This window comes from Lycium barbarum, chromosome 8 (genome assembly GCF_019175385.1).
Source record: "Lycium barbarum isolate Lr01 chromosome 8, ASM1917538v2, whole genome shotgun sequence".
NCBI lineage: Eukaryota > Viridiplantae > Streptophyta > Magnoliopsida > Solanales > Solanaceae > Lycium > Lycium barbarum.
Window position 1 is genome coordinate 128,497,804 of NC_083344.1, and position 17,481 is coordinate 128,515,284.

The window sequence follows — 17,481 nt, forward strand, 5'->3', positions numbered from 1 at the left end:
AATAAAAAGGGCAGCCGATGCATGATGCATCCCTCGTTTACGCAGGGTTCGGAGAATAAGGTCACGCCCCAAGAAAGTATGATGTGGTAACTTACGATGACACAAGCATCAATAGTGATTTCACGACTATATCTTTGCTCCAAGGTTCTCCGAAACTCAGAAAATAAAAGTTTCTTAAATGGAGAAAAAGGAACAAACTAATAACTAGCTAGAGTTTCTCCCCCTCTCTCTCTCACACACACACTTGTTTTCATTCTTAGAAAAGGCGTTTATATATCGCATCTTATTTTATTGTCGACCTTAGGGTTTGGGAGGTGGAAATTTAAATAAAAAAGCTTGGGCGATGATTTATGTATGCATGAAAATGATGATTCAATATAAGTGATTTGGAAATGTTATTGACATTTTAGTCACACGTTATATTAGGAAACATAAAATTATCCTTGTTTGCAAGTGATTACACATGATGCAGTTGTCTTCTTTTAATTTTAGGTATTTATTTAAGATCTCATCAACTCAAGATATATATGCCTTTTGCCTTTTAGTGAATTAAGAGGTGTGTGTTTGTACGTGTGTGTATATATATAATCGGAGTTCTCCTTTAGCAGTTTAGCTCCCCTCTTACTCCATATACACTAACAAAAAGCGCCCAACTTAAAATGTAATATTAAAAAATAGTCGGTGTGTTCAACTAACTATTCATGATTTCATGTACATAAGTGACTATTCATATATTGCTCTTAAAAACAAGGTGATTAGTCTACTTTCCTTTTTTCCACAATTAACATCCTAATAGTAGATGAAAGGGCTATTACCTTAAACAAATATATGTTTAATTAAAAGTGATACCACTTGAGAGGAATATCTACTAGAGTATTTAAATAGTATCAATGTTCACACATCTAAGTGGTGCCGTCTGCTCTATTGCCTTGATGTTATGATTATCTATATGCGTTATGTATCCTGCCTTAGATTATTGCCTAGATAATGAAGATGAGTATAAGGTACATGCATGATTGCATAAGTATTCATTCTTATAACATATGAATACATTAATTAATGATCTAATTATATAACTAAGCCATCTGAAGTCATCCCACTTTTTCATTTATCTAAATTGTCCTATGGTTATGCATTTATGCTATTGAATGGATTATGTATCATTATCTTCTTCCACTTCTTGTTGCAGCTGCTATGGCAGAGTGTTGTTATGATCTAAGCTTGTGATGGAGGTTTATCATATACTGTATATGGGCAATCGCTTATGCTTTTGATATTTATTAGGCTTATGCTTTTGATATTTATTATACCTTATAATCATAACTAATCAGATCTACAACTTGATGTTTTTTTGTTAAGAATAAGATGTTTGAATCTGAGTACATATATGAATATTAAAATTATTTGTTTTAGATGCTAGGTATGTAAGGGTCTGAGCTCAACAGGAAAAGGGATGATGTGTGCGCTATGAAGGTTATTGCGATCACACATTTTGGTCTTGAAGTACACTATGAAAACTAGTACTATCAAATAGCACAATATAGTTAGCTTAGGTAAAGAACTCGATATTCCACTAGAGGAAAATCCTACAAATGAAGAGGCAAACTGGGAATCATCTCATTTTGTATTCTACAATTAGAGGAAAATTTCTACATCGAAATTTGAAAGTTTGAACAACCATAAATTATACTCTATATTTTTATTTAATTTGACATTCGAAAAGTGAAATATGACAACTATTTTGTGATGAAGGGATTTGTTTTTAAGATTAAGCCAATCTTTTTCTCCTTATCTCATCAGTAAAGTGAGTAATCGTTTGACAGGCCGAAAAAATAAAGGAACTGCCTACAAAATTATGTGCGTTCATAGGCGTTGAACATCTAACGTTTTATATTTGAGTATTTCATAAATACTAAGTATATATGCATAATGGATCTTTAAAAAGAGGAGAGGGGAAGAAATCTAGAGAGTGACTTGTTTTCTTTTAGGGATAAAAGATAAAAATGCTCTTAATTAGCTATTGAAAATAGAGTAACTATGTCATTCTATTGTTTTTTTTTTCAACCTAGATTTCTGCAAAAGAAATATTATTTCTGTGCTATAATTTACATCTGATGTGGAGTTGTTAGTGTAGAGTGGCATATATGCTCTACTTCGCTAGTAAAGATATTTTTGTGCCAAAAAAGCAAACTAATGGCATAATTGCTCTATTCTCAATAGTTCAGGAACATATCTGTTCCATTTGGCAAACCTTAAGAACATTTTTGTACTAAAAAACAAACAAAGGGCATAATTCTAATAATTCAAGGACATTTTTAACCATTTTCGCTTTCGTTTATTTGTTTGGTGTAAGAGTGAAGGGAAATTTAAAAAAAAATGTTGTACTCCCGTCTAATTTTGTAGGGTTCTGAAAATTTGCACCCAAAAGATACACTTATCAAACGGATTTAAATTTTAATCATTTACCTCATCAGGTTATCAATTGCATATTTATTATAATAATTTATTTTTAATTTTCTTATATGTGTAATTCTTTTGTACAGTTAGTACATAGTTTTTCTCGTGTTAAATATAATTTTGTATTTATTTTAAGGGACGTGATCTATTACTTTTTCTCTGTCCTACTAAATGGAATATACATTAAATCAATAGCTTTTTCCTCGATCTTGCATCGAAGTAAAATTGCTATTAAAGGCTGGTGGTTGATTAAAGCAAGCTGTCAATCGAAATGAAAGAAACAAAGATGAACCAAAGGAATAAACAAAAGTTTTTTTTTTCAAACAACATTTTGATCCTTATACTAATTTGGTCTTGGAATTTTAGGGCCACTTTTTTGGACATCAAGTTAAAAAAAATATATATATACTACTATAAAAAACCATAAAAAGTAACGAGTCATCCAACTTTCACGTCCTGTTATTTCTTACCACAAAGCATAAAAAAGAAGAAAAAGAGACAACATCATTTCTAATAAGAAAGTAATCACGACATACATTCTGGTTTTTACATCTTATCTTATTGGCCCACCCAGAAAAAAACACAAGAAACTTAATTGCCTTAGTCTTCTTGCAAATGATGAGCCATATTAAAACATAAAAACTTTTTTGAAAAAATCACCTTCTTTTATAAAAAAATAAATAAACTATGATCAATGCATATCTAATTTCATCATTTAACTACCATCCTTTACCGGAGGTCTCGACTTGGGTTCTAGATATGAAAAAACTTGTATGGAGCACTTTCTTTTTTAATGGTTCTTTCTGTAAGATTGTTAGTGTGAATCTGAATTAGCCGGGACATCAATGCAGATATGAGACATCGATTGAAAAATAATAAAGAAATCACTATCTAGACCACTTTCAGAAGAAACAAAATGTACAACCATAGACAATTTTTTCCTTCCTACTTTTGCACTACTAAAAAAATGCAATTTTTGTATGGAATTCATCAGAAATTGATTTGTTGGAAACGTTTCTAACAAACTTTTCATCAAAAAATTCATATTTCTAACTATGTTCCGACGGAGCATCCGTCGAAATTCACGTTTTTTTAATAATGTTCCCCAATGAAATAGTGCAGAGGAGAGGACATGTATATATATTTACCATGAAATGTTGTTCCTTTGCAATAAATGCTACTTAGCCTTTATTTTGTTGAAACGCTTATATATAAATAAAAGAATCTGAGAAATTATGGTTTTATTCTCCTAATAAACTAGACATGCAACACAATAATATCATGAAGTCCAATCAACTCAAACTTTACATGATCAAACCCCTCCATGCTCAACACCTAAAAGCAAAAAAAATAAAAAAATAAAAAAGGAAACAAAGAAAATAATCAATTGCATATTATAAGCTTTTTAATAGCCCTGTTGTAACGGTAGCAATAATAACATTGTCTAGTTAAAAAAAAATAATGTTAAAAAAAATTAATGATAATAAGTTACAGGGCCAGTTTAATTAGATGAGTAGCACTAATTAATTAAACTTAATTAGGGAGATGGTGGTTAATTCTGAAATGCTCTTCAGCTGGCAAAATAATTAAATGGAAAGGTCACTATTCAGACTGTTTAAATGTAAAATCTTCTATAATGATGAGAACATTTATGCATCTCTAAATATAGGAGGTAATTAGGAGGCAGACCACTGTCCGATCGATTAGAACTATATGGACAACTAATGTTATTATTACTATGACTTTGTGTTTTTAGCACTATTTCCATCATCATTTTTGACTAATTGATTGCCCTTTAAGATTTACTTTTTATTTGGAGAAATGATAGAAAGCAAGAAAAAGTCAATATATATTGCATACTAGTAACTATATATGGTTGTGCAGCGTCAAAAAAAAAAAAAATATATATATATATATATATATATATATATATATATATATATATATATATTACTATATTATATAAGAGCAAATGTGAGGACTTTTGTAGTCCTCACAATAATTTCCCAATTTTTTTAAAAAAAATTAATTAATTACTTTTATGTCCTAATCTTATTTATTTAAATCAATTTTTTTATTTTTTATTTTTAAAGTCTACTTTTCAAAAGCTATCGAACCGGGGGACTTTTGTAGTCCTCACAATAATTTTCAATTTTTTTTTAAAAATTTTTAATTAATTACTTTTAGGTCATAATCTTATTTATTTAAGTCATTTTTTTTGTTTTTTGTTTTTAAAGTCTACTTTTCAAAAGCTATCGAACCTCCTACCTCATTTTTCACGTTCTTTGATTTTCTGATTGGTGCTCGATATCCGCATTTGAGCCCAATTAATCCAGATAATTCGCACTGCATCGCGCCTATTCGGGGGGAGCGCTTCCTCCAAAGATTTTTTTCCATATCCATGTTCGAACCCCTAATCCCTAATTAAGAGAGGAGCAACTCCATCCGCTGCACAAGTTAAATTATGTATTTGTCTTAAAAGTTCATTAACTATGTATGGATTATTTATTTAGAACTAAATAACTTCAGAAAATTAGGATACATAAGTTATAATGTCAAATTCTGGTTCCAAATTTGATTTGAATTAAATAATTTCATCAAAATGGAAGTTAAAATATTAAAGGAGTGGAATGAAAATTTTGCTTTCATATAACTACCCACTTGTGGGACTACAATGGGTATATGGTTGTTGTTGTTGTTGTTGTACACTTGTACTAACACAAATTATATTTCTTTAGTTAAAATATCTACTTTTATATCTTGAGTCTGGGTCCGGGCTTAGCACAGGCCTCACATAACTAGTATATATATATACACACGACTAACTTTTAAAAAGCATAGAGAGATTCCTTCTTAGCGTTAAAAAATCATTGAGAAACTTCTTTAGAGGATGGTTAACTATCTAAATTATTATTAATTTTATACTGATACGGGGATTAGCTCTAGGGAATAAAACACTTAAAAGACCAAAATAGCCTTTATTTTTCATCTTCCAATTTTGTTAAATACTTTAAAATAACTTTTATTTATAAATATATAAAAAGTAATATAAATCACATTTTATAATTATTTTTTAAAAAATATATGAAAAACAGGCCGAAAATAGTTTAACTTTGCAATTATTGTTAGTGTCTTAAAACGAAACAAAGGAATTTGTATGGTATCAAATATCTTAAAACTTCATAAAATGGAAAGAGTTTCATATAAAAGCTAGGATGGAGAGGACACCATATATTTCAAGAACTACCACTCACAAGTTAAAATGAACAAACAAACGAAAGAAAACCAATTCATATATGTTACAACCTTACCCATCCATGGCTGTTGTGGGACGGAACGATTCATTCCTATACATTTATTAAAGGTCGGGTTCTAGGTTTAGAAATGGAGAAACCATTGATAGGGAACGCTTCTGTTTTAATGGGTCCTATGCGACTTGAAATTAGATCCGTTGGGGCAGCGAATTCATACACCAGATGGTTATACCAAAAGAAAAAAATTCAAAAAATTTGTACTCCTATATGTAAATTAAATATAAGTTATATGGTAGGGATCTTAGTAGCTCAGTTGATTAGCTACCTGAACTTTCACCTTGTTGGTGAAGGTTCGAATCGCCACGTTCTAATTCCCTTCCCATTTCTCCTTCCCCTACCCCCTAGGTAATAATAATTAAAAAAAGATAGAAGTTATATGCACTGACAGTGTAAAAGATACTTACATAATTAGGTTATTTATAAAATAACTACAAGTAAATCCTCATAATAAACATTAATATGATACTCCCTCCATCTTAAAATACTTGTCTTTTATACTTCTCAAAGTTTGTCATTATAAAAATCAGGATAAAATTAAGTATTTTTTTTTCCATTTATCCCTTGTATTTATTACAACATTTAGGAGGGAGTACATCTTTGATGGAGTTGGCATAAATATATAATACTCCCTCCGAATAAAAAAAAGTGTTCACTTAACCTTTTTCTTGGGTGAAAAAAAGTATCCACTTATCAAATCAAGAAAGAATTAACCTTGTTTTTCCAGCTTTGCCCTTATTAAGTGTTATATGATCAAATCTCAATATCTATTTAATTAGGGGTAGTTTAGTCAAATTACCTATTTTTATCTAGGAGTTAGTATTTTCTTAAGGGGTGTGCGTATTTTCTTAAGGGGTGTGCATATGGCTAAGTAGACTCTTCTTTTGATCCGGAGGGAGTAATATTTTATGAGGAGAGATAATACAGTGAAAATATTTTAAGAGAGTAAAATAGTAAAAATGCTACCCTTATTAGTTATTAATGCTTTCTTGAGGGACGTACAGATGAAAAACATGACAACTATTTTGAGGCGGAGGGAGTACTAATTAACTTGTTATGATAAGTTAAATAACTGAAAGATATAACTCCCTCTAAATTAGAGTAGGTGCTAGTAGAATTTAAGTATCTTTCTTTCCAAGTCCAGGCAATTTAGGTCTCTAATATGGCAATTTACAAACATCCAGCTTAAATGCCAAGTAAGTTACTTAACTGAACTGCCCTTTATGCAACTTTCTTGTATTTGAGCAAAAAGCAAAAGCCATTCTGGACTTTCTCTGAAATATATATAATGGAATTGTATAGACTTTTAAAGCATGAAAGACATTCTACTTACCATTAGGCAATAACCTTTCCTTTTCAACTCTTCATCCCCACTACTTTCCCAACCAAACCCAAGAAAAAAAAAATACACACAAAAAGAAAGAACAAAACAAAACAATAAATAAACAAGAGAATGATTGTCCTCACATGAGCCAAGATTGATAAAGATTTTGAGAGAAAAGAAGTGTAAGTGAGTAGCATAGTGACCCATTTTTCCTATTAAGTCAGCCCAATTTTTTTAGTATATTTCTCCTTCTTTCTCCCACTATCCCCCCCCCCCCCCCCCCCCTCTTTTATCAAACACCTAAAAGGAGGACTTCTTTTCTTTCCCTTTGTTTCTGTGTTGGTGGCCATGTTTAGAGAGAGCAAATTTGGCTCTGAAATTGGCAAGTGAAAATCATACCACTTCTCCTTCTGAAAATTCACAAAAACCAAGATTTTGCATAGAATATTACAAGGCAGCAAAATTTATGCATTTGACTTAATACACCACTCCAAACTCCTAGGCATCCAAAAAGATCCAAGAAAAAGAGCCCTTTTTTCTAATTTTTTTCCCCTTCTTTCTCCTATTATTATTTAGCATCCCACAAACCTCTAATTTGTCATATTTTATTGAAAATCCCATGAACCATGACTTGGGTTTTTAGCAAGAAAATGTTGACTACTTTGGCCTTTTTATCTCTTCTTCTTATGGGTATTTTACATTTCAAAGCTCCATTTTGTGGTGCAAATATTGGAAATAATGGCAAGTTTTACAGATTCAAAGGTGATTATTCTTCTTCTATAAAGAGAGCTGTTACATCTCACAACAAAAGAAGCTTCTTCTCAAGAGGAAAAAATAATATTCCAAATATGGATGAGATTTTTGGTGATGATAAGAGGAAAGTTCGCACTGGTCCAAATCCTCTACACAACAGATAAGTAGAAGAAAAAATGAAAAAAAAATATGAGTTTGATCTCTCTTATTCAACTCTTTTTCTCTGTGTTTTTTTTTAATCATTTTGATATATGGTCTTTGAAGCTAAGTACACATTGGCTTCGTAGGAATGTTTCAAGAAATCTTGAATTTTTGTATATGAATATTATTGAGATCTGGATATTATTGTATATGAGAATTGTTGCCTCTCATGATGAGATTTTGTTTTGATGAGAAAATATTTTATTTATTTTTTGTTTGATAGTAAGTTGATGTAATAAGGTTTATAATTATATTGAGATTGTTGGTAGAGTACTGAATTATAGTCTTCTTCCACTTCTTTTCATGTTAATTAAAGTTTCTATTTCATTTTCCATTTCTCAAATGGCAAAAACGAAGGTATCAAGAATCTTTTTTCCAAACTAGCAATGGAACATTTACTAAGTTTATTTAAATTATTCATACTTCCAAACATAGTACTAAGAAACAAAAAGGTATAGATTCACATACTTCCAAAAGATATCCATCTTGTTAGGGAACAATTATACAATAATGTGGGGTATAGTTTAAGCAAAAATAAGCAACTTATTATTTTATAGTTTTCTTTCTTATATATGCAAAGGATCATTATACTAGAAAAGTACTTAAATTGCATCAATTAGTATTTTCTTTATCATTGTTAACATCATAATACAAACGTGAATACGTGTGCATGGCAATATACGGAAGAAGATCCCATCATTCCATCAACTATAATATATTTTGTTTTTATTTATTTGAAGGTAATAATCTAGCCGTTGCTTAAATCTTAGAATTTACTTAGTATTATATTCATAAACAGTGTAAAGAAGTTTATGCTATCAGTGCAATTTTATATAGTATATTATAGTAGGCTGCATGTCATAACTTTGGCTTCAAATATATGTACAAAAATCAGACGCATAACTCATTTGCTAAACTTGAAGCCATTATCCTAAATTTCAGAGATAAGCGGTTATTCCGATATAAAATTTGGGGTTAAATCTATCATGTGTTTAGTTGGAAATATGAGCTAAAACCAAGATAAAATTTATACCATAGTCCTAAGATTATCTACGTATCACGTATAGAAAGATGGATAGATAATCCTAATTATAATATTGGTTATAATTTCAGGATAGAATAACAATATTTTGAATAAATGATGGTTCAAATTCTGAAAACTTTGCATGCATTTACCCTCTTTTTTTTTTTTTTTCTAGCCTTTAAAAGAAAGAAAGAAAAGGTAAAATTTAAAATAAATGTGGTGTGGTGCAAGCTAAGATGAAAACAAGGGCACTTATGCAGAAACATGAATTTCTGTAACAATTTCAATAGCTAAGGACCCACCACATAATCAGGCCTGCATTTATAAATGGTGGGGTTCACTTTCGGCTAAAAATCAGTGAAGGTAATAAATTTCCTGCAATTTTGCTCTTTTCCCTTTATATTTTGTCTTTTAGAAGGAAAAATTATTTTAAATGTAGTAAATTATATACTTGGCATTACATACTACATTGTAAATGATTGAGACAGGCACTATATTGCCGTTTGGCTCTAACTACTATGCTAAGTATCTTTTTTCAATTAGTTTTTTTTTTTTTCGGTTTTGTTCTATTAGTATTATTATTGCCTTTGATCCATTTTATTATCTTTCAAAGTATCTTTTAATATATTTAAAAATGATATTTCATAATAATAATCTCTTGGCTCTTACAATTTAAATAGAAGAATATGATTTTTTCAGATTTTTCCCCAAAATAATCTCCTACCTTTCACTAAATTAACACTCTATTTAAATTAACTATTCTTATTTTACTACAACGTTAAATATTTTGAAAACAATTTTTTTTAAGCAACCACTAAGTAATACTTAGTGGAGGGATATTTATTAAATACTAAATAATAAGAGTTCAACAGAAAAGGAAAATAAAACCCGGAACAAAAGCTATCCGATCCAAATAAAAAGCAATAAATGAAACTAGCCGACATACACCCCAAATCACACACCACTTCGGAAACTTCTATATTGGTCAATTCTACCGGAGCCATCGCAGATCCACCATAAAGCAACGAAAAATGGTATCACAAGATTTTTGTATCACAAGATTTTTGTACTGCAAACATGTGAAAGTTTGTATTTAATTTCTTCTGAAAAGTGTAAGACAATGAACATTTATTGCTCTTCTCACACTAGAAATTGCAGTCCTTTCACCAAATTGAGTGGTTCAAATTTAAGTAGGTGTAACTTCACGTTCCTAGTCTATACAATTTATTCTGTTCATTTAGATTGATTTTCTTTTTGAACAGTATGGTTTGTATTCATACTGGAAATCAACTCTTAAAGAATTTTGCCATCCCAAACAAAATAAAAACAAATAAGATCTAATTAGGAAAGGTAGTACTATCGAAGATGATTTCTGTGGTGGCCTATCACTTGATTCACTTTGTACTAAAAAGATTATTTTGAGTAATTTGCATGTTTGTTTCGAAAAAAAACTTAGTAGAGGAGGACGATATCATTATTAACATTCTTTCCTGTAAGATGTCAAAATGGTAGATGTGGGAAGGTGTCCACAATTTAATGATTATTCAACAAAATAATCTTGACTAACTAATATCATGCTGATCTCACCATGAAGTTATATTTGTCTCGCCAATAGTAATTCTATTGTACCATAAAGTTCAAAATTTACATAATAAATTCATTCCTTCACCCACCCACGCCCCACCCAAAAAGATGATTAAACTGGTAAATAAATTTTTTGTACAAGAATCTATTCCCTCATCACCAAAACTAACATAGGAAAACATTAACAAAAAGAAGTAAAACCCAAATGACTTTTTTTAAGAGAAACTAAAGTAAGGATAGGAAATAATCTGATCAAACGAACATCCACCATCTCGACTGATATATGACATTGGTTTTCAATCTATTTTATGTATCTCTCCTGTTTCATATGTAAAAACTGATAGTTGCTATCAATTACTATTAGCGGTTTCAAGTTGTTTTGTAATTGTTTTATCAAACTTCAGAAAATAAGTATATGCATTTTTTTCGCGATGTCTTATATGAAATCTTTTTGTCATTTTTGTTCTTGAAATTCGAATAGATTCTTTCGCTTTATTTGGTATTACCAAAACAAATCAAGATACTCTGTTAAAACAATTCAAGAAATTTCAGGGCTTTGCTCCAGTGATAAATGCACAACACGTGATGTATGCATTAGGCGTATTTTATGGGTTTGGACCATGCATAGACAAAAATCTAATATATAAGTGGAGAAGCGATAAGCCATGGTTATTAAAGTGAGCCTATTATTCACCAAAAGTTCGAACCGTGAGACTTCTCGTTTGTCAAGACTATTTTACCAATATAGGCGGAGTCATCAGAATTTAAACTTTATGTGTTCTTAAGTCTAAGATAGGATATTAGTTGTTAGTAACTGGGTCCTGAATTTAATTTTTAGACATATTAAGTGAATCTTTGATAAAGATATATGAATTTGGACTGAAACTATTTGGACTGAAACTATTGAGTCCGACTGAACCCGTATGTAACCTTTTAGCTTCGCCCCTATCTATCCAAACACATAAACTATAGCTGCATTAGAGAGGACCACTCCAAAATTACAGATGCTTTATACCCAATTTAGTAAAGCATCGGATACAAGGTCTGTACATGTCTGCAACAAATGAGAAAATGAACTATTTTCTTTCATTTGCACAGAAAAAAATCAAGAGGAAACAACCAATTGGGAAAAGTAAGATCCCAAAGTAAGATGAAAACAGATTGTCCTCTTTTGTTACGGCACTCCTCATAGGAGTAGTTGTTTTCTACTCAATTTGTTTTTGGTTCTATGCATTTGTCACATCCTTAACTATCTTCTACTACCCTTGCCTTCATGGCATTGAATACCACCACTTTACATGTTGTGAGAGCAATATATGATTAATTTTGGAGTAATTCCTTTCTTTGGACGGCGACAGATAATAATAAAAAAAAAAAAAAAGGGGGAAATACACATTAAGTAGAACGTAAATCTAACTTGCCCTCTACATTAATGCTAGAACATGAGTTGAGATCCAATGGAATAGTGAGGATTTATATCTATAGTTGATTCCGGCTTGTTTAATTTGGGACTGAGGCTTAGCCGTGGTATATATTAGTGGTAGATCATTCGACTGAGACACTTATTTTCAACAGGAGTTCGAATTCAAAATTTAAGCTCGTGAAGTGATGATTGGTCAAAACCATATAAAGATATAACATGTTCCATCAACGAACATGGGACACTCTATAACACCCTCACACATTTAGGACTAGACAAGGACAATTTGGATGCCTCTGGTCTCGGAAACATGCAAAGAAGATACACAAGAAGTCTAACTCAACTTAAAAAGTTAGCTCAAGATGTAAGGAATGTACAATACCTCATAAAGAGATTACATCTCATTCCTTCTACCAGCATCGAACACTCTAACAAACCCAACTAGTACGTCAACAGTATGTCAAAAGTTCGAGTCACATGAGGGTTAGAATGGAACCACAATGATCGTTTTGAGAAAGGGTGAGGCTAAAAAGAAAGAAGAACTAACACCAGTAGACCTCAGTCTTTAAGAATAAGTAGTAGTATTAGTCTTAAGCCTATAAAGTCAATACCAAAAGTTACCTCGTGAGGAGAGGATTAGTCAAAACCGTACAAAGACATGTTCCATCCAGTTTATGAAAGTTGGCTTCGTAAATTTATACTAGTATATTTTAAAGCACATAGACACGAAGTTGAAGAAAATAATACTCTTATCATTACCTTTCTGTAAGTGGGAAAAAAAAAATTATTCACAAAGTTCCACCAGAAAATAAAATTCTATGAACCAAACTTCCCAAGAACTGACATCTCCTCAGAGCACTCTGAGAAGGCAATAAATGCCCAGAGTCATTAATGTCCTGAAGAAATTGTACACAGAAGAGCAGAGCCATAAAAACCAGCTAGGACTCTTGTATCTACAAACTACCCATACTTGTATACTTTCTCAGCAGGAACAAATGTTTGCAACAGTTCTTAGACATATTTGAAGAACATGTAATGCCTCGTGAAATTGACCCCAAGAGCTGACAAAAAATTCATGCTGCAACATATTATATTGAGGTCCAACATGTTGTAGTGGATAAAGCAATGGCTTGTTTTCAGCAATTATCATGAATACTATATGCAGTAGCATTATACCTAAAGTCAATTTGTACCAAGACTTAAGTAACATTAATTCTACCTAATTGTCATAATTTATCACCTAAGGGACAATTGACTCATAGTAAGCAATTGAAATTCAAATAAGTTCATTTCATAGAACAGTAACATAAATGAGTTTGTCCCTTAAACTATCGTCCTACAAATTACCAGCCCATGCATCACTATAATTCTTATGTTACATAACTCTGGTCTCCAAGCTAGCTTTCTCTTAACTCGACTAATTCCACGGAGTACCTACTACCTCACACATTACTCTATCTTCTACAAAACAATTCATTACATATGATTGTTGTTCTAAGCCCTGCCCCAACTTTGCATGCCAACTCGGATGGTTTGTGTAGTCCTCGGTTGAACAAGCATGCCAACGTGGGAGTGTTTACCGTACAACAAGGGATGGTCATGTCAAAATTGAAAGGCAATATAGACATGCCAAATGCATCAGACGTAACAAAAGCTTTAGACAGTACCAGACGCTCAGAGCTCTAGAAAAGGGCACCCACAGAACTAGAAGGCCGGCCCAAAATGATTGTAGATATAACATCTCCAGACAACATAAGCTTTCTGATATCTACATTTGTCTTCACTCCTGGTCCGTTAAGTATGGAAGCAACGTCCTTAGTAGTCACATCTCCAGAGGCATCTGAGCATATGGACAACCTCTAGATTCAGAGGTATCCTCAGTGAATCTGCCAAGAAAAAACACTATTGGTAAATCGGCAAATATTTCGTACCATATCATGTAAGTCTCGTGGCAAACATAATGCATATATTCCAGATTAAACAATTCAATAAGGTGTTTAGTACAACTTGAGATAGGATAAAAGCAGTTTACTCTAATTGACTTCACTTGGTAAAGAGAGAATTTAAGAAATAGGAGCAAACCACTTTACATCAGATCAAATCATTATGGAAGTTGGGGATTTGGGTGTGTGTGGGGTGTGGGGGGTGGGGGTGTCGGAGAACAGAACCTAATCCCTTTTGTTTGACCCTGAAATAACATGTCATATAATATTAGCTATGTATACATTCCGATGTTAAACAGATATAACTGAGGATAAACGCAAGATGTGCAAGGATAAAAAATATCCTACTGCATTACAAATGCTTTCTAGGAGAACTCGATAAGTAACGGATTGATTATGCTATTCGGACACGGAAAATTCATGTACCTATGATACCTATTTGTCATACAAAACTAGTAGCTTAGATAACAGGTTGCACCACAGAGACAAGCAATTTTATTAGGTACAATTTTCTTCTCATTTTGCAGTCCATCTGTCGAACCTACTTCCGCTATCTTCCGAGAAGCAGGGATGGATCCGACAAACTGCATAATTAATTTGCCATAGTACTAGGAGAAAACCTCATCTGTCGAAAGTCAAGGAACTTAATGCCGAGGATAAGAAAAGAATCATATCTCTACCTTGAGTACAAGTTATTATCCAAAAAAAAAAAAAAAAGTAAAGTAACTGATAAAACACTCCAAGATCCACAGGCATTAACAAACAGAACACTACCTGGTCTTAACATCCTTCACATGTCTGTTGGTGCTATGATAACAATTAAGCATACGAAAAAACCATGTCATCTTCGAATAACTCTAGAATCTTCATTGAAGCCCCTTTTTTCCATCTTTTCCATAGGAAGCTTCCTCCTTCAATCTCCTCAATTCAAGGAAATAGTTAAAGAAAGGAAACAATGTTGCTTATATGACACGAAGTTTACTGGATGATAAAAAGCTAACTGGACATCACACACATGTTAGGTGTGGAATTGGCCAAACAAGTCAATTCTTTTGTTCACATAGTCGTGATGTAAGCGTTTACCTCATAATAGTTGTGATGTAAGCGCTTACCTCATCATAGGAAATTCATTCCTATAAATAGGTAGCTTATGGTTCATTTGTAAGATACCATTAAGATCATTTGCTATACACATCCCAAGAGAGAAAAAATCTAAGAGAAATACTCTTAGTGAAAGGCCTAAGTAAGAGAAGGTCTTTGAGAGAATTTTCTGTGGTAAAATTCTTGAGTGTAATTGGGATTGGGGTTGTGAGGTTGAGTGTTGTAAACACTTGTAATATTTCTTCTTTAATAAGATCTGCAGCAGCAACGTGGACGTAGCTCTCACATTGAGGGTGAACCACTATAAATCTGTGTGTGTTATTTATTCTTCGCTTACATCACGGCGTAAGTAGGTTCTGTCTAAGGAGGTTGGTATTTAAGTGGTCCAGCTGTGACCCTCCAATCTTTCCTGGGAACCTGCTTACAAAGGTCGGATTTGGGATTCAAATCCTAACAACTGGTATCAGAGCAACAGGTTGTGTTGTGATTTAGAAACGATGGGAGGCGAAGATGGTACGACGCACGGCATCGGTAAATTCGATGGTACAGATTTTGCGTTCTGGAGAATGCAAATTGAAGATTATTTATATGGCAGAAAGCTTCATGAACCTCTGAGTCCGAAACCAGAGGAGATGAAACAAGCAGATTGGAATCTCCTCGACAGACAAGTTCTGGGAGTCATTCGGCTGACGCTATCGAAGAACGTTGCTCACAACGTGGCAAAGGAGAAGACCACCGCAGATATGATGAAGGTATTGTCTGACATGTATGAGAAACCTTCGGCAAATAATAAGGTATTTCTCATGAAGAAATTATTTCATCTAACGATGATGGAAAATGCTCATGTTGCTGCACACGTAAATGAATTCAATACCATTGTAAATCAATTGTCATCGGTAAAAATTGATTTCGATGATGAAGTACAAGCTCTAATTTTGTTGGCATCCCTACCAAATAGTTGGGAGCCAATGAGAGCAGCGGTTAGCAATTCTATCGGCAGTGGCAAACTAAAGTTCAACGATGTTAGGGATCGTATCCTTGCTGAGGAAGTGCGCAGGACAGATTCTGGAGAGGCATCGACGAGTTCTGCTTTTAATGTTGAAAACAGAAGCAGAAATTATGACAGAAACTACAACCGAAATAGGGGCAGATCGAAGTCAAGGAATGGCAGGGGTCAATCCAGACCAGGACGAACACATGAGTGTTGGAACTGTGGAAAACCAGGTCACTTCAAGAAGAACTGCAGGACGCCAAAGAAGGAGGACAACAAGGGGGCTGGAATCAACGCTGCTACGGAAGACATTGGCGATGCGTTGTTGCTATCGATTGACAGCCCGATAGACTCTTGGGTGCTTGACTCAGGAGCGTCCTTTCATACCACCCCACATCATGATATAATGACAAACTACGTGGCTGGGAATCTCGGCAAAGTTTATTTAGCCGATGGAGAGCCGCTAGACGTTGTTGGCACGGGAGACATTAATTTGAAGATGTCAAATGGATCCTCGTGGAAGATTACAAAAGTTAGACATGTTCCAAAGCTGATGCGAAACCTGATTTCAGTAGGTCAGCTTGATGATGAGGGATATGATCTCAACTTTGGTAATGGGTCTTGGAAGGTGGCGAAAGGTGCTATGGTAGTTGGCCGAGGAAAGAAGATTGGCACTCTCTACATGACGGATAGCTGTCGTGATATTGTTGCTGTGATTGACAACACAAAGAAGACAGATTTGTGGCATTGTCGACTTGGGCATATCAGCCAGAAGGGGATGAAGCTGTTGGTGACAAATGGCTTAATTCTAGAGCTGAAGACGGTGGACCTTCATACGTGTGAGAGCTGCATTCTCGGAAAACAAAAGCGAGTAAGCTTCTCAAGTGCAGGCAGAGAGTTGAAGGTCAAAAAGCTGGAATTGGTGCACACAGACGTGTGGGGACCTACCACTGTACCCTCCCTTGGAGGATCACACTACTACGTGACCTTCATTGATGATTCAACCAGGAAGGTATGGGTTTATTTTATGAAAAATAAATCTGATGTGTTTAGTGTATTCAAAAGATGGAAAGCCATGATCGAGAATGAAACAAACCTCAAGTTGAAGTGTTTGAGGTCCGACAACGGCGGAGAATACACTGATGGTGATTTCAAACGGTATTGTGCCGATAATGGGATCAAGATGATGAAGACTATTCCTGGAACGCCGCAACAGAATGGAGTAGCCGAAAGAATGAACCGAACGTTGAACGAGCGTGATCGGAGTATGAGAATACACTCTGGACTGCCCAAGACATTCTGGGCAGATGCAGTCAATACCGCGGCCTTCTTAATTAACCGAGGACCGTCAGTTCCCTTGGATTTCAGAATT